Source organism: Phyllostomus discolor, chromosome 12 (assembly GCF_004126475.2).
Source record: "Phyllostomus discolor isolate MPI-MPIP mPhyDis1 chromosome 12, mPhyDis1.pri.v3, whole genome shotgun sequence".
Lineage (NCBI taxonomy): Eukaryota > Metazoa > Chordata > Mammalia > Chiroptera > Phyllostomidae > Phyllostomus > Phyllostomus discolor.
This window is the reverse complement of record NC_040914.2, coordinates 25,012,211-25,034,132: the sequence shown is the minus strand read 5'-3', so window position 1 is coordinate 25,034,132 and position 21,922 is coordinate 25,012,211. Positions and strand designations below refer to the sequence as shown.

The 21,922-nt window shown below is 50.6% G+C and overlaps 1 protein-coding gene across 1 annotated transcript in view; it reads left to right on the top strand.

Moving 5' to 3' along the window:
- Positions 1-21,922, top strand: part of LOC114510690 (leukocyte-associated immunoglobulin-like receptor 1) — a 137,102-nt gene that overhangs the window by 25,301 nt on the left and 89,879 nt on the right. The gene's annotated exons all lie outside the window — the stretch shown is intronic.

The following is a 21,922-nucleotide window of genomic DNA, read 5'->3' as shown; positions in this document are numbered from 1 at the left end:
GATCCACGGGGGACAGCCTGTGACCATCATGTGCCAGGGCCCAGTCTGGGCTGAGCTATTCCGTCTGAAGAAGAAGAACAGAAGACTTGACCATTGGGATCAGAGAAACGTGTCCCAACGTGGTTCACTCTGGGCAGAGGCCACATTCCACATTGACACAGTGAATGAACTCACTGCTGGGAGTTATTTCTGCTGGTATTGTGAAGGGCACAGCTTGTCTGAGCGCGTTGAGCTCCTAGAGCTGAATGCGACAGGTGAGGATGGTTCCACTCCAGTCTCAGGTTTGCCCCAGGTCCCTGCACCCAGTCCCAACCATGTCCTCTGTCCCAGGCTCCCTGCCCTCCTGCTGGCCCCCAGCCCTGTGACTCCCCTATCCCTCTGCACTCCTATCCTTTGACCCTCACACCCATCTCAAGGCCCTGGAGCCCTGGACCCTTCCTGACACCATGATGGCCTGGGCACTGAGCCTGGCATTGTTGTGGACACAGAGCTCTCCCTGCAGTGCTGAGTGGGGAGTGGAGTCCCAGAGGTCAGTTGGTGACACACCTCCTTCAAGGAGACAGGTGTCACACCCCGCAGGATGGTGTTTACTGTCCTTTTTTTTCTGGGCCAGACTTGGTGGGGCCCTAGGTAATGAGTCCTTTATGCATGATTGATCTTTTTGGGAAGCTCATGGGGTCCAGGTACCATAAAAGGGCTGGATGTTGCTTTGAGGAATTTGGGGGTTGAAGCTGTCCTTCCCCAGTGTGTTCAGGCCTGAGATGTCCTGGACTGGGAGTCCACCAGGGACACTCTGACCCCCTCCATGTGCTCCTGGGTTTCACAGGATCAATTCCTTGCTGACTCACGGGGTCAGGAGCAGCATGATGGTAGGAGGTGAGAGGAGTGATCACTTCCCCTCAGCAGAACTGATCAGGGGGCTCTCCCTGTTTCCTGCCCCCCATTTCTCAGGAATGTGAGGGGTTGTCTAGGACTGAGTGATGGACTGATGTGACCTGTGGGTGGATGATCAGGGTGGAGAGGTGCCAGGCTGAGTGGGATGGACTCTAGGCAGCTCCCACATAGTATCAACCTTTTCCTGCCCTGTTCACAGGAGCCCCCAGAGTTGTCAGTTCCACCCCCCTCATACCCACGAAACCCCCCACCACAGCTGGTGAGTAGAGGCTTCAGTCTAGAGAAGATTTTGGGGGCTCTGTGCCTAGGATCAGGCTCTGGGGTCGAACCCTCTGCCCTGGGCTAGGAGAGTCAGAGAATGACAAATACCATATGATCTCACTTCTATGTGGAGTCTAATGAACAAAATAATGTAACAAACAAAATAGAAACAGAGGCACAGATACACAGAACAGAATGACAGCTGTCAGATGGGATGGGTTGGGGACTGGGTGAGCAAGGTGAAGGATTATTTAAAAAAATGACATACATGTCTACATACACACATATACACACATACATACATATATGTTTTTGACACATAGACACATTTGTTTAACTTCAATATCAGTGGATTCGATAATGTGGTTACCAATTTGGACAGGACTGACATACGGTATTTCCATCCTCACACAAAGCTCCACCAGCAGAGCAGCACTGGAGGAAACAGGTGAGGGTCCCAGAGCCAGGGAGACCTCCTGGGTGGGGAGCAAAGACACTCAGAGCCGCCTCTGCCCAGCTCTGGCCTTTGGCCCATTTATCCATGATTCCTCACTCCTAGGACACACGCAGGCAAATTCCTGGGACATTAAGACCAGCAGTAAGTGATGGGGTCAGAGGGCCATGGACCTGGAGCTTGCCTATTGGGGGAGGGAGAAAGAATGGGGTTGGGCATCCAGCACACTCCAGCTACGCCATTGTCCTGAGGACATCCACACTCAGGACTCCGGTTTTGTAAAATGGGGGTGATGGTTCCCGTGTGGCAGGACTATGAGGCATGTGAGAGATCATCCATGTGGGTGTGAACATGCCAAGCCCCCAGCACAGGCATGGTATGCAGTAGGTGCTCAGTAAATACACACTGCTGATAACTTGGTTCCATCTCCCATGCTCCCCCAGGCCTGTCACCAGAGCATCTTTATATTCTTGTCAGGATCTGTGTGGCCTTTCCGCTTTGTCTCCTCCTCCTGGCCCTCCTCTTAGTGCACGACCAACGTCAGAAAAAACTTGGTAAGTCTCAGGGTCAGGCTGGGGTCATGTGGGAAGGCATTTGGGGTGCTGGGAAGACAGCCTCCCTCCTAATTCACATCCCTGACTGTCCTCAGAACCCCCCAGCTGCAAGGGTGAGGAGCCAAGGCCCCAGGAGAGGTGAGACCCCCCTGGGGGTGACCGTGTATCCCCTCTTCCACTTCTCTTCCTCCAGGTGCCCCCCGATGCTCACCTGTTCTTTCTCCTCAGGCTCAGCTCTACAGTTGACATCATAGAGAGCCCAGCAGGTAAAGGGACAAGGAGAGGGGACCTCTTGGGAGAAGGAAAATGCACATTGAGTGCCATTCCAGAAGCAGTGGGGGTGGGAGGGCTTTGGGAACATTGTAGGCTCTTCTGGAGGAGGAGGGTATAAAATCAGACCCTGTGAATTCTCAGGCATATTTGGCTTCAAAGGTCCACCCCCAGGAGCTGACCACTGTTCTCCCCCCTCCAGCTGTGGCCACACAGTCGATGCAGTTCCTGAGGAAAATGGAGACAGGCACAGCTCAGTGAGTCCTTGTATTTGCCACTGGTTTCTGGGTAACAGAGCACCCCCACTTTAACAGGTTCACAAAATCATCCCAGTGTCCTGGGTGAGGATTTGCAAGCAGATGGAATGTGCTGGGTGGTGCTGGCTCAGGGACTCTCATGAGGTTGCTGTGCAGACGACCAGAGCTGCATCCAGCTGAAGGCATGACTGGGGCTGCATGGTCCATGTGTAGGGTGGCACCCCCACAGGGCTGTGGGTGGGGGGGCCTCAGTTCCTCTGTGGGCAGGTGGGCTTCTCCATGGCAGCTGGCCTCCCCAGAGGATGGGATCCCAGAGGGGATGGGCTGAAGTCACAATGTCTTTTGTGGTCCCTCCTTGGAGGGAGCCTCACTTGTGCCATGTTCTGTGGGTCACACAGACTGTCCCTGACTCTGTGTGGGAGGAGGCCACACATGGAGATTCTGGAGGTGGCATCACAGGGGCCACATGGAAGCTAGTTGTCCCGTCTTTCCTTCCCACAACCCCCACCCCTCAGCCTCGGCCACACTAACTTAGTCTGGGTCTGTCCCTCAGAGCCCTGCTGCAGGTGACCCCCAGAAGGTGACATATGCCCAGCTGGACCAGCAGGCCCTCACACAGAGAGCAGCTCTCACAGAGTCCCCCCAACCCACAGAGACCACAGCTGAGTCCAACACGTATACAGCCCTCCCCAGACACTGACTTCAGGACCACCTGGCCTCTACACCCGAGACACAGGACGCCACTCTTGCAAAGGCTGGTAGTGGCTACTTGGAGGACTTCCCTATTAAACTATCTCCTCCCTGAAAGTCATCAACACATTTCTCCTGGAAGCAAGACCTGGACTTTGGGGACCCCTACTGAACAAGCAGGAGGTTCACTAACAAGGAGGTCCCTTCCTACAACCAACTAGTTTGGTGAAGCACAGTTGTAACTCTTGTTTCCAGAGACCCAGCTAGGGGCATCTGGCTGTTTTCAGAGACCCAGCTAATATTCTCTAGCAGTTTCAAGACACCCAGCTAATGCTGTCCAGGAGTTTTCAGAGACCCAGATAATGTTTCCCAGCTGGTGTCACCAGACCCAGCTTATGGGTCAAACTGGCTGCCCCGTAAGGTTAAAAGGAGTTTTTACCCTGAGAACCTCTAGGGAGCGCCAGCGTCTCACTGGGATTAATTTAGTATCTTTTTTTTTTTTTTTTTGTCTCACTGGGATTAATTTAGTGGGGTTTTTTTTTTTGTTTTTCTTTTTTTTAATAGAAAAAGGAAGAAACTTTCATGTCTGTTACAGGCCTGGTATTAAAAATGTTACTTTATATTAAAAGAATATTTTAAAACTTCAACCAAATCTCAATCAGGTCTTTTAAAAATATAGTTGGTGTTTTAGTTCTGTGAAACGTTAGTATATTGAATTCTGGTTCAAACTCTCCATAGTACCTGCAGTCTTTTCTCTCTTTTGTTTTTTAAAAATCAGTCAGTGAGATACTCACTAACTTGCCCAAGGTCAGCTACCTCTGACCTCATGAGAGGAAAGCATCTCACTAGCCAAGAGATTTCTGTCCTGGCTCAGAGAGGGTGGGTGTCCAGCCTTCCTCCTCAATTATAAATTGTGCTGATCTTTCACGTGCCATTTCTACTCAGGGGTGATTTTCCTCCAGAAATTTGCTTTCTGATTCTCCATTTTTATCTTTATTTTCTGGGGGCCCCTCATGGATTGAATTTCTGCCTTTCCATCTCTTTGTTACCTTTTTAAAAATATATATATATTTTATTAATTATGCTATTATGGTTGTCCCATTTTCCCCCTTCACTCCCCTCCACCCTACATCCCCTCTCCCACCCACATTCTCCCTCTTTAGTTCATGTCCATGTGTCATAAATTCTTTAGCTTCTACATTTCCATACTATTCTTACCCTCCCCCTGTCTATTTTCTACCTACCATCTTTGCTACTTATTCTCTGTACCTTTTCCCCCTCTCTCCTCCTCCCACCCCCCTGTTGCTAACCTCCATGTGATCTCCATTTCTGTGGTTCTGTTACTGTTCTAGTTGTTTGCTTAGTTTGTTTTTGTTTTTGTTTTAGGTGTGGTTGTTAACTGTGAATTTGATGTCTTTTTTTACTGTTCAGATTTTTTATCTTCTTTTTCTTAGATAAGTCCCTTTAACATTTCATATAATAAGGGCTTGGTGATGATGAACTCCTTTAACTTGACCTTATCTGGAAAGCACTTTATCTGCCCTTCCATTCTAAATAAAAGCTTTGCTGGATAGAGCAATCTTGGATGTATGCCTTGCCGTTTGTGACTTGGAATACTTCTTTCCAGCCCCTTCTTGCCTGTAAGGTCTCTTTTGAGAAATCAGCTGACAGTCTGATGGGAACTCCTTTGTAGGTTATTGTCCCCTTATCTCTTGCTGCTTCTAGGATTCTCTCCTTCATTTTTACCTTGGCTAATGTAATTATGATGTGCCTTGGCATGTTCCTCCTTGGGTCCAACTTGTTTGGGACTCTGAGTTTCCTGGACTTCCTGGAAGTCTATTTCCTTTGCCAGATTGGGGAAATTCTCCTTTATTATTTGTTCAAATCACTTTTCCATTTGTTGTTCTTCCTCTTCTTCTTCTGGTACCCCTATAATTCAGATGTTGGAACATTTAAAGATGTCCTGGAGGTTCCTAAGCCTCTTCTAATTTTTTTTTAATTCTTGTTCCTTCATTCTTTTCTGTTTGGTTGTTTCTTTCTTCCTTCTGGTCCCCTCCATTGATGTGAGACCCAGCTTTCATTCAATCACTATTGGTTCCATGTGCAGTTTTCTTCATTTCACTTATTGTAGCCTTCATTTGTTCATCTAATTTGTGACCAAAATTAACCAATTCCGTGAGCATCCTGATCACCAGTGCTTTGAACAGTGCATCTTATAGGTTGGCTATCTCTTGGTTGTTTAAAAGTATTGTCTGTAGGGCTTTGATTTGTTCTGTTTGAGCCATTTTTTTGGTATGATCTCGCCTTTACATATTGAGGGGCAGAGCATTAGGTGTTCCCAAGGGCAAGGCATCCCAGTTGCTGGGTTGTGACATTGTATGTGGGGGCAGGGTCCAAGAGGGAACAATGACACCTGCTCTGCTCTCTCTTGGACTTCTCTCCCCTCTGCCACTCCCCACAAGCAGATTGGGCCCTCCTGGTGCTGATTCCCAGGCAGGTGGGCTGGTTTACATTCTAGGACCCTGTGGGTTTCCCCAAGGAGCTCTTCTGTGAGGCTGGAAGTTTCTCCTGGCACCCCAACCCCCACAAGTGTTTGCAGTTGGTGCTTTTAGGCTTTATTTTCTGGCACTGGGTCCCTGGGTTGCCTGGTCTGTGTCACTTCCTGTTTTTGCCTAGTTTATCTGCGCATGAATGTATGACTGGGGACAGCCAGCTGCCTTGCATGCCTCACTGGGTCTGCTCTTTGCCTCCCTCGTTCAGGGTCTGCCAGTGGGTCTGCCAAGTTCCCTGTGTGCCCTGCGAGCCCGTGACTGCCAGCCACCACTCTTTCCTGCTGGGACCCCTAGATCCCTCTCTGTAGGCCTCCGACTCTGCCCCTCATACCTGTCTGGATGAATGGTTGTCAGACTTTCGTACAGTTCATTTCTCTCTGTTCTGGTTTTTTTTTTTTGTTCTAAATTTTTGTTGTCCTTAGTTTTGGTTGTGCGAGGAGGCACAGGGTGTCTACCTACACCTCCATCTTGGCTGGAAGTCTGTTACTTTTGATCTATTAGTGCATTAGTCTGGGTTCTCCAGGGACATAGAAACAGTAGGTTCTGGTTTATACATTATCTAGAGACACAGGAGAGGAAGCATGGATCCAATACAGGAAAGGCTCACAGGTCACAGAATCTGAAGGTCCCACCAGCTGCCGTCTGCCCATGGTGGAGCCCCAGGAGAGTCGGTGCTGCAATTCTGACCACAGATGCTGGGTTCCCTGCAGCACACTGGGACGCCGACTGCTGTGGCCACACCACCCTGAATCCTCAGGTTCACCTCCTGGGTTCTTCCCCAGGGCAGAGTCCATGGTCTGAGCCTTCTGTTTCTTGGAGGTGCTAGGTGACTGGGGCTGGGGAACATGGGGCCCTGGGCTGGTGGGGTTGAGGCCCAGGATCATAGTACACACGGGCCTTGGTGCCAGGAGGGAGGATGGACTCCCAGAGCCCAATGCTCTTCTTGAGCAGCAGCGACCACAGGACTGGGTGCCCCCTGGGTGTGAGCTTGAGGTCTGGGGAGAGCCTCAGGTTTGTGCCCTTGGAGAGGCTGAGCCCCACCCCATCAAGGAGGACATGACAGCCAGCATTGCAGACATCACCTCTTCTCTATCAGACCTCACCTGGCTGACCCAGGACAATGAGGAAGTCCCTTCCCACGGACCCAAGCTCTTCCTGGAAGACTGCCTGCCTGGTGCTGTGGCCCAGCAGCCACACACTGGGCTGTGCCTCTGAGAAGTCTCAGGTCTTTCCCTCCAGGTCCTGTTTCTCCCCCTCTTGGGGCTGGGCCCTCCCCTGTGAGGTCATAATCATGTGACTCCCTGTATTGAGGGACAGAGGTTAGGAGTCCACCTTCTCTCCACACAGTACCTGTGATCTGTGCCATAGATGGACCTAGAGACACCCACAGCATTCAGTTGGAACTGCAGCCTCCAGATCCACCTGGTTCTTTGCAAACACAACCTTCCATGAAGCTCCTCCCACAAACCTTTGGGCAACATGACTGATTCATTAGTGCATTTGCTTTTGTACACTTACGGGCTTTTAATTTAGGAGTTGCTGGAGCCAACTGGGAGGCAGGTGTGTGCCAAGCACAGTCCAGGGTCACAGGACACAGAGGAACACAGAGACAGGGACATTGTGGCCAAGCAGGCTGCCACCTGCCCTGGAGAGCATGAGGGGGCAGACTGAGTGTCCTTCCAGTGCCACTCTCCTCTCTGTGCCCCCTCAGTCATCATGTGAAGGTCTCAAGAGAGCTGTATGGTTCGTCTTCTGCACTTGGGAAACTGAAGTGTTTGCATAAGTGTGTTGCTGGAGACTGTCAGCCCGTGGAACTGGAAGCCAGGCCAATAAGTTTCCCTGCTATGGTGTCCACATATTTCTCTCTGTATCTAAGTATCTATCTATGTATCTAAGTATGTAGGTATCTATGTTACTATTTTGTATCAAAGTGACTATGTGTTTATGTATATAATCATTGGTATATGTAAGTATCTATGTAACTTTCAATCTATATATTTATCTATGTATCCATGTATCTGCATAAGTATCTATGTATCTAAGTATGTATATATCTATCTATGGTACCTATGTATCCATGTAACTATCATTTTTCTATCTACCTATCACTTACTTATCTATCCATCTACCTGTCTTCTACTTCTCTATCTACCCATCCATCCCCTCTATCTACATGTTTACCTATCATCTATGAATCTATTCTTTACCTGTCATTTATCATTTATTTATATCTCTGTACACTTCTCTTTTATTTATATCTCAGTCTTTGCCCGTCTATGATGGAGTTAATACCACATGGTCTTTATGTGGACATGGGTTCACCCTGGTTATGGAATATCTCAGTAGAAATGCCTTTTGGAAACCAAAGCCTCTGTGGACCTTAGGAGGGGAAGTTAGAGTCGGGCCTGGGGACCCAGACTTGCTTCCTGTGAGACCACGGCAATGATCCCACGGCATGGCCACTGCACACTTCCCAACCTGTAGAGCTCTGTCCTCTAACCCAGAGGATAAGAACAGAGAAGGTGGTGAGAGGCTGGGACCCTCTACAGAGGAAGGAAGATGCCCACTGGGAGTGATGTGGATGAGGGTGGTTTGGAGGTGACAGAGGAGACAAAGTCTTCTCCTGCAGCACACTGACCTGGAGCCCCAGTTAAAAAGACTACACAGTGGACATGTTTACCCTGGGCCTTCCCTTGCCACTCTCTGCCTGTGCTGGGTGATCCACACCCAAGAAGAAGACTGATTTTTACACCTCTAATCCCTCCCATCCCAAGGGCCCCTTAGACTGGAGTCCTGTGGGTTCTGGGAGGGATTGAATCCTGGTTACAGCCAACGAATGTCCTTCACAAGTCTCTCCTGGTGGCTGCAAACACCCTGGCATGTCACACTGATCTCCAAAACACTCACAGCCATTAAATGCAAAACTGGACCCCTGGTTCTCGCCCACTCACACCTGACTCCTCATCACTCTGCTCCTGTTTTCTCAGTGAGGATTGGGAGTCCAGGACCAGGCAACACAGTCACCCAAAATTCCCTGTATGTCCCTCCTCATGTCCCTCCATCCCAGATCCCTGCTGATTTCTCTCCACGTGTCCTCATGTGTACCCACGTCCCTGCTGGGGACTGTGTCCCCAATCTGAGTTCCCTCACTCCCCCCTACACAGCAGCTACTGGGGTGTCCAGGGGACTCTCCCTGCCACCACTGCCCTGTTCTGTCCTGCAGGTGAAGTTACAGAAAATATTGATGACTCTCCTTTCATCTGAAACCTTTAACTGGTTGGACTGCAGCCACATCAGATCCCTTATCAATGTGTCTCCTCTGGCCATGTCTACCTCTAGCCACATCCTGCCCTGCTCTGTCTGACCCCTTATTGCCAGACACATTGGGTTTCTTTCAGTTTCTCTTGTCTTTAATTAACAAAAATGTATTAAGGATATTCACATAGGACAACAATTGAACACAAAAAGCAGGGAAGTTGGTGGTTTTCCCAGCTGGATACACTCCATGGAACAGAGGCAGAGGGTCTGGGATCTCATCTTTGATGCATTGTCCCTTCCAGATGCTGCCTTACACAAGTCACCTGTCATTCTGCCAATGGTCTCGTTCTGCCAGCAAGAAGATGCAGAAAGCGCTCTTTCCTCTAGAAGCAACCCCACTGCTGCCCTCTGTGGTCAGGGACAGGAATGTGGGGACACAGGAAACAGGGCCCCAAGACCCACAGCAGGTGGTGTGTCCTGAGGAGGAAGTGCTGGCATGTGAGAGCCCCTCCCTCAGAGGAGGCTGCCCCAGAGCCCAGGGCCAAGGCCTGGTGATGGCCCTGCTGTGTATGGGAGGGTTCAGTGGGGTGTCTGCCAAGTGCTGACCCATCAGGGGACTGGTTGGGGAGGTTGACTGGTCAGATAGGAGGCAGCACAGGGAGCTGAGGACAGAGAAGCCACCTGTGTTGGTCGTTAGAGGGCAGGCTGGCAAGTGCTCTGGTGGCAGCTCTCAGTCTGCCCAACAGAAAGGGAAGTTTGGGCACTTGTATCGGGAGTACTAGGAATGTGCAGTGTGTTCACAGGGCCTGATGAGAAAGGTGGGAGGGAAGATGCCCCTTTTCTCTGTAAGAGTGACTGTCAGGAAGCATCTCAGGTAAACCCCACACCTGCTCTTCAGAGGGAGTGCCCTTTCTGCTAACACACCAAAGGTCAGCCGAGTTCTGTCTTCTAGGCATCATTTAGAGAATAGAGACCATCCAGCATCCCGCCCTTCCCTCCCCAGCATGCACAAGAGGGCCTCCAAGGGTCTTGTCTTCAAAGTGGGTGCAGGAAGGTCTGGGTGGCAAGGTGGACCTGTGTGCACCTCTGCCAGCACCAACCACAGACAGTGCCTGAGATCTGGGGCCACCACAGTCACCACCCAGCCCTGGTGGGCCCAGCCATTGGCCTCTGCTGCAGCCCCACAACTGTTCAGGGCACCGTCTCAGCCCCACTGATATTCCCTGGGCCCTGGGCATGGGCATAGCCTCCTGCACTGGGCAGGGCTCCAGTTTCTCTCAGTGTCTCACAGGAATTGTACTCAACCTGCACTTGGGATCATCTGCATTAGCTCTTCCCTTTTGCTCCAGGACATTGATGTAGCAACTCCCGGAAAACCCCTGACCCCACACTTCCTGACCACTGTTCCAGCTGCAGGCTCTGTCCTTCACCCTCAGTCTACAGGATGGTACAGGCTGTAGGTGTGGCCATGGGTCCCCATGCCAGCTCCCTCCTGGTCCTGGGTGAGTGCTGGAATAGAGGGATAACGTGCTGGTACAGAAGGGGTGGGGGCCTGGGGAGGCGTCTCCATTCCTTTTGAGTCCTGACTCCAGCCCAGGAGACTCATGGTCCCCCTTGGGGGTCTGACCCCTCTGTTCTGGCCCTGACCCAAGTCTCAGTATGGAAGGTTGAGTCTCAGAAGCGGGTACCTGGGTTTGGGGACAGTTTCAGACTGAGTACCTGTTGGAAGAAGGGATTGGGGCTTTGTTGAAACTCAGAGCACAGAGCCTTTCTTCTGAAAGGCTGTGCTCAGAGGTAATGCTGAAGAGGGAGCTGGACATTTTCAGGGGCTGAGCCCTGCCTCTATCAGGGACCCTGAGTGCAGCCCCGGGAGGAGGCCGGGCGCTGGGCGTTTTTCTCACCACAGCTCTCTTCCAGTGCTCTGCCTGGCCCAGACCATCCACATGCAGCAGGGTGAGTCTACCTTGTTAAATTCACTTTTCATGTGTCTTGTGTTTTCAGACAAGGTATTGATATTTGTTAGAGTCCTCTGATGGCTTACCTTCAGCTAGGGTATGACCCAGGCCCATCTCTCTGTCTGGATGGGTCTGTTCTCATGCTGTCTGACCCACTGGTCTGTGGGTTCACAGCCTTCCTTCACTTCCACAAACACCCTTGTGCCACTGGACCTGACCTCCTCCCAGGCTGACGTCTCCTGTCACTGGGCTGGGCTGATTCACACTCGGCCTTTGAGTCTCACCCCAGTTGATGTCCCTTCTCACTCCATACAAAGTCATGTGTCCCTCATCGGCCCCGAGACTCCCACACTCACCCAGGGCATTTGTCAGTGCATGTGTCTGTGTGTTTGCACGATCCCTTCATCAGCCTCTGTGCTCCCTCTTCCCTCCAGACCAGTAGGCAGGTCCTTGTGTGTGAGATTCGTGTTTGTGAGGTCAGTGGCATGTGGAGCCCCTCTGTAGATGGACAGAGGGGGACTAGGATGTGGATGAAAGAATGAGTCGGGGGGAGTGAGTGAAGGAGTGGGGAACCTTGGTCAGCGTCTGTCTCTTTCAGACTTGTGTGCTGTGGGTGCCATCTTCCTGTTTCAGGGCTATGAGTCCTCTCTTCCCCCCTCCCCAGCCATGTGGCACACATGGGGTTTTCAGGACACTCAATACTAGAAATGGGAACAGGCTGGGAGGAGGGTAGAGAATGTAGTGGGAACAGAGCTGAGTGGTGCTGAAAGGATTGCCCTGGAGTCAGGAATCCCCACCCACTGGGGTCATGTGACCAGATCCTATTGGAGCTCCACCCCCATGGGCTTCCAGTGGAGCTCTGCAGTTCCCATTGGTCCCCACAGTGTCACCCAGCTGCCCTCCAGTCCTAGCCCAGGTCACTCCCATATCTCAGACACCTGCTTCCCTGTCCCCACATGTGACCCATCACTCTCACCCTCTGCCTCCCTCCCAGTGTCTCTGTTCCCTTAGAAAATGACTGGGAGCAGGGAGTCATACTTGTGGTGCCAACCTGCTCTGACACTTCCTGTGTCACCCTGAGAAAAGCCCAACATGTGACCAGGACTCGGGGTCCTGTGTCAGGGGGGTCACTCTGCAGTGATAAGGATTCACAGTCACTGGAGAAGCTTTGGGGGGTGGTGTTTGGGAAAAGGATGGTGGTAAGTTCTAAACTGGGTCAAGGAAATGGTTACACAGCTGTGCAAGTTTGCTAAAAGCAGGGAGGTGAATCCAGAAAGAGGGGATTGTGAGAGTTGTGACTTCCTCCTGAGGGACCCTGAGATCTGCTCTGCTTCTTCCCAGGGACCTTTCCCAAACCCTCCATCAGGGCCGAGCCGGGACCTGTGATCCCCCGGGGACAGCCTGTGACCATCGTGTGCGGGGGCCCAGCCTGGGCGGAGTTATTCCATCTGGTGGAGAAGAACAGAAGATCATTTGTTTGGGATCACAGAATTGTGTCTCAGCCTGGTTCACAGGGGACCAAGGCCAGATTCCACATTGACTCAGTGAATGAATTCAGTGCTGGGAGTTATTTCTGCAGCTACAGTAAAGTTTCTGGCTGGTCTGAGCCCAGTGAGCTCCTACACCTGAAGGTGGCAGGTGAGGACGTCTCAAGTCCATCCTCAGGTTTGCCCCAGGTCCCTGCACCCTGTCAACAGCTGTGTCCTCTGTCTTCAACTCCCTGCCCTTCTGCTGGCCCCTATCTCTGTGGCTCCCCTGCCCCTCTACACTCCTGTCCTTTGACCTTCATACTCGGCTCAGGGCCCTGGAGCCTGGTTCCATTTGGACGCCACAATGGCCTGGATACTGAGCCCAGCATTGTTGTGGACACAGAGCTGTCCCTGCAGGGCTGGGTGGGGAGTGGACTCCCAGAGGTCAGTTGGAGAAAGACCCCATTCAAGGAGACAGTTGTCACACCGGTAGTGGTTTACTGTCCTTTTCCTGGGCCAGATTCTATAGGACCCAGGTAATGTGTCCTGTATTCATGATTGATCCTTTTTGGAAACTCATGGGGTCCAGGGGGCCATGACAGGGCTGGATATTGCATTCAGGAATTTGGAGGTTGAAGCTGTGTTTCCCAGTGTGTTCAGGCCCGAGATGTCATGGACTCAGAGTCCATCATGACACTCTGACCCCCTCCAGTGCTCCTGGGTTTTGAAGGATCAATTCCTTGTTGACTCATGGGGTGAGGAGCAGCATGGTGGTGGGGGGTGAGAGGAGTGACCACTTCCACTCAGCAGAAAGGAGCAGGGGCTCTCCCTGAATCCTATTCCCCATTTCTCAGGAATGTGAGGGGTCTGCTGGGATAGAGTGATGGACTGATGTGGCCTGTGCTTGGAAAATCAGGGTGGAGATGGGCAAGGCCCAGTGGGACGAACCCAGGCAGCCCCACATTGCATCAACCTTTTTCTGCCCTGTTCACAGGAGCCCCCAGAGTTGTCAGTTCCACCCCCCTCATACCCACGAAACCCCCCACCACAGCTGGTGAGTAGAGGCTTCAGTCTAGAGAAGATTTTGGGGGCTCTGTGTCTAGGATCAGGCTCTGGGGTTGAGCCCTCTGCCCTGGGCTAGGAGAGTCAGAGAAAGACAAATACCATATGATCTCACTTCTATGTGGAGTCTAATAAAGAAAATAATGTAACAAACAAAATAGAGACAGAGGCACAGATACACAGAACAGAATGACAGCTGTCAGATGGGAGGGTGTTGGAGTTGGGTGAGCAAGGAGAAGGATTAACTTAAAAAATTTACATATTTGTGTATATATAAAAATATATACCTATATACATGTTTGCATTTGACATGTAGACATATTTATTTAACTTTGGTATCAATGGATTCAATAAAATATGGTTATGAATTTGGACAGGACTGACATATGGTATTTTCATCCCCACAGAAAGTTCCACGACCCCAGCGTCACTGGAGGGAACAGGTGAGGGTCCCAGAGCCAGGGAGACACCCTGGGTGGGGAGCAGGGACACTCAGAACCTCCTCTGCCCAGCTCTGGCCTTTGACACATGTCCCCCTGATTCCTCACTCCTAGGACACACGCAGACAAATTTCCCAGACACTAAGATCAGCAGTGAGTGATGGGGTCAGAGGACCTTGGACCTGGAGCGTGCCTCTTGGGGGAGGGAAAGAATGGGGTTGGGCGTCCATCACATTCCATCTCTGCCATTGTCCTGTGGACAGAAGACGTTCCCACTCAGGATCCCGGTTTCGTAAAATGGGGGTGATGGTTCCCGTGTGGCAGGACTATGAGGCATGTGAGAGATCATCCATGTGGGTGTGAACATGCCAAGCCCCCAGCGCAGGCATGGTATACAGTAGGTGCTCAGTAAATGCACACTGCTGATACCTTGGTTCCATCTCCCATGTTCCCCCAGGCTGGTCACCAGAGCGTCTTTATATTCTTGTTGGGATCTGTGTGGCCTCTCTGCTTTGTCTCCTCCTCCTGGCCCTCCTCTTAGTCCACCGTCGGTGTCAGAAAAAACGTGGTGAGTCTGGGGTCAGGGTGGGGTCATGTGGGAAGGCATTTGGGGTGCTGGGAAGGCAGCTTCCCTCCTAATTCACACCCTTGACTGTCTTCAGGGACCCCCAGCAGCAAGGATGAGGAGCCAAGGCCCCAGGAGAGGTGAGACTCCCCTGGGAGAGGCCATGCACCCCCTCTTCCAGTTCTCTGCCTCCAGATGCCCCCACCCATGCACACCTGTTGTTTCTCCTCAGGCTCAGCCCGACAGATGACATCATGGAGAGCCCAGCAGGTAAAGGGACAAGGAGAGGGGACCTCTTGGGAGAAGGGAAATGCACATTCAGTGCCATTACGAAAGCAGTGGGGGTGGGAGGTATCTGGGAACATTATAGGATCTTCTGGAGGAGGAGGGTATGAAATCAGACCCTGTGAGTTTTCAGGCATATTTGACTTCAAAGGTCCACTCCCAAGAACTGACCACTGTTCTCTCCCCTCCAGCTGTGGCCACCACAGTGGATGAACTTCCTGAGGAAAATGGAGACATGCACAGCCCAGTGAGTCCTTGTATTTGCCACTGGTTTCTGGGTAACAGAGCACCCCCACTTTAACAGGTTCACAAAACCATCCCAACGTCCTGGGTGAGGATTTGGAAGCAGATGGAATGTGTTGGGTGGTGCTGGCTCAGCCACTCTCATGAGGTTGCTGTGCAGACGACCAGGGCTGTGTCCAGCTGAAGACTTGACCGGGGCTGCATGGTCCACGTGTAGGGTGGCACCCCCGAAGGGCTGGGGGTGGGGGGCCTCAGTTCCTTTGTAGGCAGGTGGGCTTCTCCATGGCAGCCAGCCTCCCCAGGGGGAGAGGTCCCAGAGTAGATGGGCCAAAGCCACGACATCTTTTGTGGTCCCTCTTTGGAAGCCTAGGGTCTCACTTGTGCCATATTCTGTGGGTCACACAGACTGTCTCTGACTCTGTGTGGAAGGAGGCCACACAATGAAGGTTCTGGGGGTGGGATGACAGGGGCCACATGGATGCTGTCTTCCCAGTCTTTCCTTCCCACAGCCCCCACCCCTCAGCCTCAGCCACACTAACTTAGTCTGGGCCTGTCCCTCAGAGCCCTGTTGTAGGAGACTCCCAGGAGGTGACATATGCCCAGCTGGACCAGCAGGCCCTCACATGGAGAGCAGCTCACACCGAGACCCCACAACCCATGGAGCCCACAGCTGAGCCCAGTGTGTATGCGGCCCTCTCCAGACACTGACTTCAGGACCACCTGGCCTCTGCACCTGGAGACACAGGACGCCACTCTTGCGCAGGCCGGTAGCAGCCACTTGGAGGACTTCCCTATTAAACTATCTCCTTCCTAAAAGTCATTAACACATTTTTGCTGGAGGCAAGACCTGGACTTTGGGGACCTCTATTGAAGAAGCAGGAGGTTCACTAACCAGGAGGTCCCACCTACAACTCACTAGCTTGGTGAAGCATAGTTGTAACTTTTGTTTCCAGAGACCCAGCTACTGGCAGCTGGCTGTTTCCAGAGACCCATCTAATGTTGTCCATCAGTTTCCAGACAGCCATCCAATGTCCCGCAGTTTCCAGAGACCCAGCTGATGTTGCCCAGCTGTTTTCACCAGACAGTTTGTAGGTCAAACTGGCTGCCCTATAGAGTTAAAAGGAGCCCATAGCCTGAGAACCGCCAGGGGGCGCCAGAGTCTCGTTCGGATTAATTTAGCTGCTTCTTTTTTTTTTTTTTTTAAATAAGAAAAAGAAGAAAGTTGCATGCCTGTTACAGGCCTGGTATTAAAAACGTTATTCTATATTAAAAGAGTATTTTAAAAGTTGAACCAAAACTCAGCCAGGTCTTTTAAACGTGCTATTGCTACTTTAGTTCTATGAATCATTAGCATATTCAAACCCTCCATAGTACCTGTCTTGATTTTTTAAAACAAGCCAGTGAGATACTCACTAACTTGCCCAAGGTTGCTACCTCTGACTTCAGGAGAGGAAAACATCTCATTAGCCAGGAGGTTTCTGTCCTGGCTCAGAGAGGGTGGGTGTCCATCCTTCCTCCTCAATTATAAATTGTACTGATCTTTCCTTTGCCATTTCTGCTCAGGGGTGATTTTCCTCCAGGAATTTTCCTTCCAATTCTCCATTTTTATCTTTATTTTCTTGGGGTTCCATCATGGATTGAATTTCTGTCTTTCCATCTCTCTGTTACTTTTGATCTGTTCGTGCATTAGCCTGGGTTTTCCAGGGACACAGAACCAGTGGGTTCTGGTATGTATGTTACCTAGAGACACAGGAGAGAAAGGATGGATTCAGTACAGGAACAGGCTCACAGGTCATAGAACCTGCAAGTCCTACCAGCTGCTGTCTGTGCATGGTGGAGCCTCAGGAGAGCCGGTGCTAGAATTCTGACCAGAGATGCTGGGTTCCCTGAAGCACACTGGGACACCGACTGCTGTGGCCACACCACCCTGAATCCTCAGATTCACCTCTTGGGTTCTTCCCCAAGGCAGAACCTGTGGTCTGACCTTCTGTTTCTTGGAGGTGCTGGGTGACTGGGGCTCGGGAACATGGGGCCCTGGGCAGGTGAGGTTGAGGCTCAGGATCATAATGTACATGAGCCTTGGTGCCAGGAGGGAGGATGGACTCCCAGAGCCTGATGCTCTTCTCCTTGAGCAGCAGTGACCACAGGACTGGGTGCCCCCTGGGTGTGAGCTCATGTCTGGGGAGAGCCGCAGGTCTGTGCCCTTGAAGGGACTGAGCCCCATCCCATCCATGAGGATGTGACAGCAGGCCTTGCAGACACCTCCTCTTCTCTTTCTGACCTTACCTGGCTGACCCAGGACAATGAGGGAGTCCCTTCCCACTGACCCCAGCTCTTCCTGGGAGACTGTCTGCCTGGTGCTGCAGCCCAGCAGCCCCTCCCTGGGCTGTGACCCTGAGAAGTCTCAGGTCTTTCCCTTCAGGTCCTGATTCTCCTCCTCTTGGGGCTGGGCCCACCCCTATGAGGTCATAATCATGCGACTCCCTGTATTGAGGGACAGAGGCTAGGAGTCCACCTTCTCTCCACACGGTGCCTGTGATCTGTGCCATAGATGGACCTAGAGACACCTACATCATCCAGTTAGAACTCCAGCCCCCATATCCAACTGGTTCTTTGCAAACATAACCTTCCTTGAAGCCCCTCTCACCAAACTTTGGACAAAACAACATTTTGTGTAGTCTATTTGCCTCTGTAGACTTGACTTTTACTTCAGAGAGAACTGAGCCAACTGGGAGGCAGGTGGGTGCTGAGCACAGCCCAGGGTCACAGACATACAGGGACACAGAGACAAAGGCATGGTGACTGAGCAGACTGCCACCTGCCCTGGAGAGCATGGGGAGGGTAGACTGAGTACCCTTTCCCTGTGCCAAGTTCCTCTCTGTGACCCCCAGTCATCATATGAAGCTCTCAGGAGAGCTGTATGGTTCTCCTTCTGCACTTGGGAAACCAAAGTGTTTGCATAAGTGTATTGCTGGGGACTGAGCCTGTGAAACTGGAAGCCAGGACAATAATTCTCCCTGCTTATGCTGTTCTTGTATTTCTCTCTGTATCTAAGTATCTATCTATGTACCTAATTCTTTATGTATCTATGTTACTATCTATGTATCAAAGTTACTATGTGTCTATCTATATAACCATTGGTCTATGTATGTATCTATGTAACTTTCAATCTATATATTTATGTATGCATTCACATATCTGTATGAATATGTATGTATCTAAGTGTGTATATATCCATCTATGGTACATATGTATCCATGTACCTATCATTTTTCTATCTACCTATCATTTACTTTTTTTATTCATCTACCTGTCCTCTATTTCTCTATCTACCAACCCATCCCCTCTATCTACATGTTTATCTATCATCTATGCATCTATTCTTTACCTCTCTATCATTTATCATCTTTTTGTACCTCCATATGCCTATCTTTTTCTAATTTACATTTTTTATTTTAGTCATTGTTGCAGTTCAGTTTTCTGCCTTTTTTCCCCACTCCAGCCCACCCACCCATCCCTCTTCACCTGCCTCCCACTTCCAACCCCCTAGTTTTTGCCCATGTGTCCTTTATACTTGTTCCTGTAAACCCTTCCCATTCTACCTTGAAATTCCCTCTTCTCTCCCCTCTGGTCACTGTCAGCCTGAAACCTCTATTTCAGTGACTTTGACTATATTTTTCTGGTTTGTTTGTTTTGTTGTTTAGGTTCCTGTTAAAGGTGAGATTATATGGTATTTGTCTTTCACTGCCTGGCTTATTTCACTTAGCATAACGCTTTCCAGCTCCATCCATGCTGTTGGAAAGGATAGAAGCTCCTTCTTTCTTTCTGTTGCATAGAATTCCATTGTGTAAATGTGCCATAGATTTTGATCCATTCATTTACTGATGGGCACCTAGGCTGCTTCCAGCACTTAGGTATTGTAAATGGTGCTGCTATGAACATTGGGGTGCAAAGGTTCTTTTGGATTGGTGTTTCAGGGTTCTTAGGATATAGTCTCAGCAATGGAATTGCTGGGTCTAAAGGCAGATCCATTTTTAGTTTTCTGAGGAAGTTCCATACTGTTTTTCATAGTGGTTGAACTAGTCTGCAGTCCCACCAACAGTGCACTGAGATCCCCTTTCTCCACAACCTCTCCAACACTTGTTGCTTTATTTATGATGGCCATTTTGACTGGTGTGAAGTGGCAGCTCATTGTGGTTTTGATTTGCATCTCTCTGATAGCTAATGATACTGAACATCTTTTCATGTATCTCTGGATTCTGTGTATGTCCTCCTTGGAGAAGTGTCTGTTGAAATCCTTTGTCCATTTTTTAATTGGGTTGCTAGTCTTCTTAGAATGTAGTCATCTGAGTTCTGTATATATTTTGGAGATTAAATCCTTGTCTGAGGAATCATTGGCAAATATGTTTTCCCATACAGTTGGTTCTCTTTACATTTTGATACTGTTTTCTTTTGCTGTGCAGAAGCTTTTTACGTTGATGATCCCATTTGTTTATTCTTTCCTTTATGTCCCTTGCTCTAAGGGGACATGTTAGTAAAAATGTTTCTGTGTAAAATATCTGAGATTTTCCTACCTACATTCTCCTCTAGGGCTTTAATGGTGTCACGGTTTATATTTAAGTCTTTTATCCACCTTCAATTTATTTTTATGTAAGGTGTGAGCTGGTGCTCGAGTCCATACATGTATCTTTTATTTATATTTCTATCTTTATCCATCTGTGATGCAGTTAATACCATAGGTCTTTAGATTGACATGGGTTCAGCCTGGTCATGAAATATCTCAGTAGAGACACGTTTCAGAAACCAAAACCTCTCTGGACCCAAGGAGGGGACGTTAGAGTTGGGCCTGGGGGCACCCAGACTCACTTCCTGTGAGACCATGGAAATGAGCCTACAGTGTGGCCACTGCACACTTCCCATCCTGTAGGGCCCTGTCCTTCCATCCAGAGGACAAGGACAGAGAGGATGGTGAGAGGCTGGTTATGGGCTGCAATACCAACCCCTTCTGGGTGTCTGTGAGTTGGAACACAGGGGTAGAACCCCAGGGACAAAAGGGGTGGCATCAGTGTGGGGTCGGGGCCCCACCTCAGTCCAACCTCTAGTCCAGGACCTGCTGGGCCCTGAGAGAGAGTCAGTCATGCAGACCTTGCTGACTCTGGGGTACCTGGGCCTGAACCTTCAGAGGAGGGACTAGGTCCCCTAACCTGTTCTGACCCCGGGAAGGGACAGGCCCAATACAGAAAGGCCACGGGAAGTCTGGCTGGGAGGTGCCTGGGAACTTGAGTGAAACCCACTACAGAGGAAGGAAGCTGTCCCCTGGGAGTTTTATGGATGAAGGTGGTTTGGAGGTTGCAGTGGAGACAAAGTCTTCCCTGAGGCTCACTGACCTTGACCCCCAGTTAATGAGATCAAACAGTGTGTTTACCCTTGGCCTTTGCTTGCCACTCTCTGCCTGTGCTGGGTGATCCACACCTAGGAGAGGACTCATTTTTACACCTCTAATCCCTCCCATTGCAAGGGCCGCTCTGACTGGAGTCTTGTGGGTTCTGGGGAGACTGAATTCCAGTTACAGCCGAGGAATGTCCTTCCCAAGTCTCTCCTGATGGCTGCAAACACCCCCGGAACATCACAGTGATCTCTAGAACCCTCAGAGCCAATAAATGCAAAACTGGACCTCTGGTTCTCGCCCACTCACGCCTGACTCCATCAGTCTACTCCTGTTTTCTCAGTGAGGGTTGCAAGTCCAGGACAAGGCAACACAGTCACCCTAGATTCCCTCTATGTCCCTCCTCATGTCCCTCCATCCCAGATCCTGCTGATTTCCCTCCACGTGTCCTCATATGTCCTCATGTGTTCTTATGTCCCTGCTAGGGACTGTGTCCCCAATCTGAGCTCTCTCACTCCCCCCTCCACAGCAGCTATTTGGGTGTCCAGGGGAATCTCCCTGCCACCATAGCTGTGTTCTGTCCTTCAGATGAAGTTAGGGAAAATATTGATGACTCTTGTTTCCATCTGAAACCCTCAACTAGTTGGACTGCAGCCACATCAGATCCCTGTCAATGTGTCTTTTTTTGCCATGTCTACCTCAAGCCTCCTCCTGCCCTGCTCTGTCTGACCCTTTATCACCAGAAACATTGGGTTTCTCTCAGCTTCTCTTGTCTTCAATTAAAAAAGATGTATTAAAAATATTCACACAAGGACAACAATTGAACATGAGAAGTGATGAAGTTGGTGGTTTTCCCAGCTGGACATGCTCCTTGGAACAGCTGCAGAGGGTCTTGGATCTCTCCTCTGAGGCATTGTCCCTTTCAGATGCTGCCTTACACAAGTCACCTGTCATTCTGCCAATAAGAATATGCAGAAAGTGCTCTTTCCTTCAGAAGCAATCCCACTGCTGCCCTCTGTGGTCAGGGACAGGAATGTGGGGACACAGGAAACAGGGCCCCAAGACCCACAGCAGTGGTGTGTCCTGAAGAGGCAGTGGTGGCATGTGAGAGCCCCTCCCTCAGAGGAGGATGTCCCAGAGCCCTGGGCCAAGGGCTGGTGAGGGCCCTGTTGTGTACTGGGGGTTTGGGGAGTGTGGGGGGAGCTCTGTAAGTGCTGACCCATGAGGGGGCTGGGTGGGTGGGGAGGTGATGGGTCAGACAGGAGGCAGCACAGGGAGCTGAGGACAGAGAAGCCACCTGTGATGGTCATTAGAGGGCGGGCCTGTA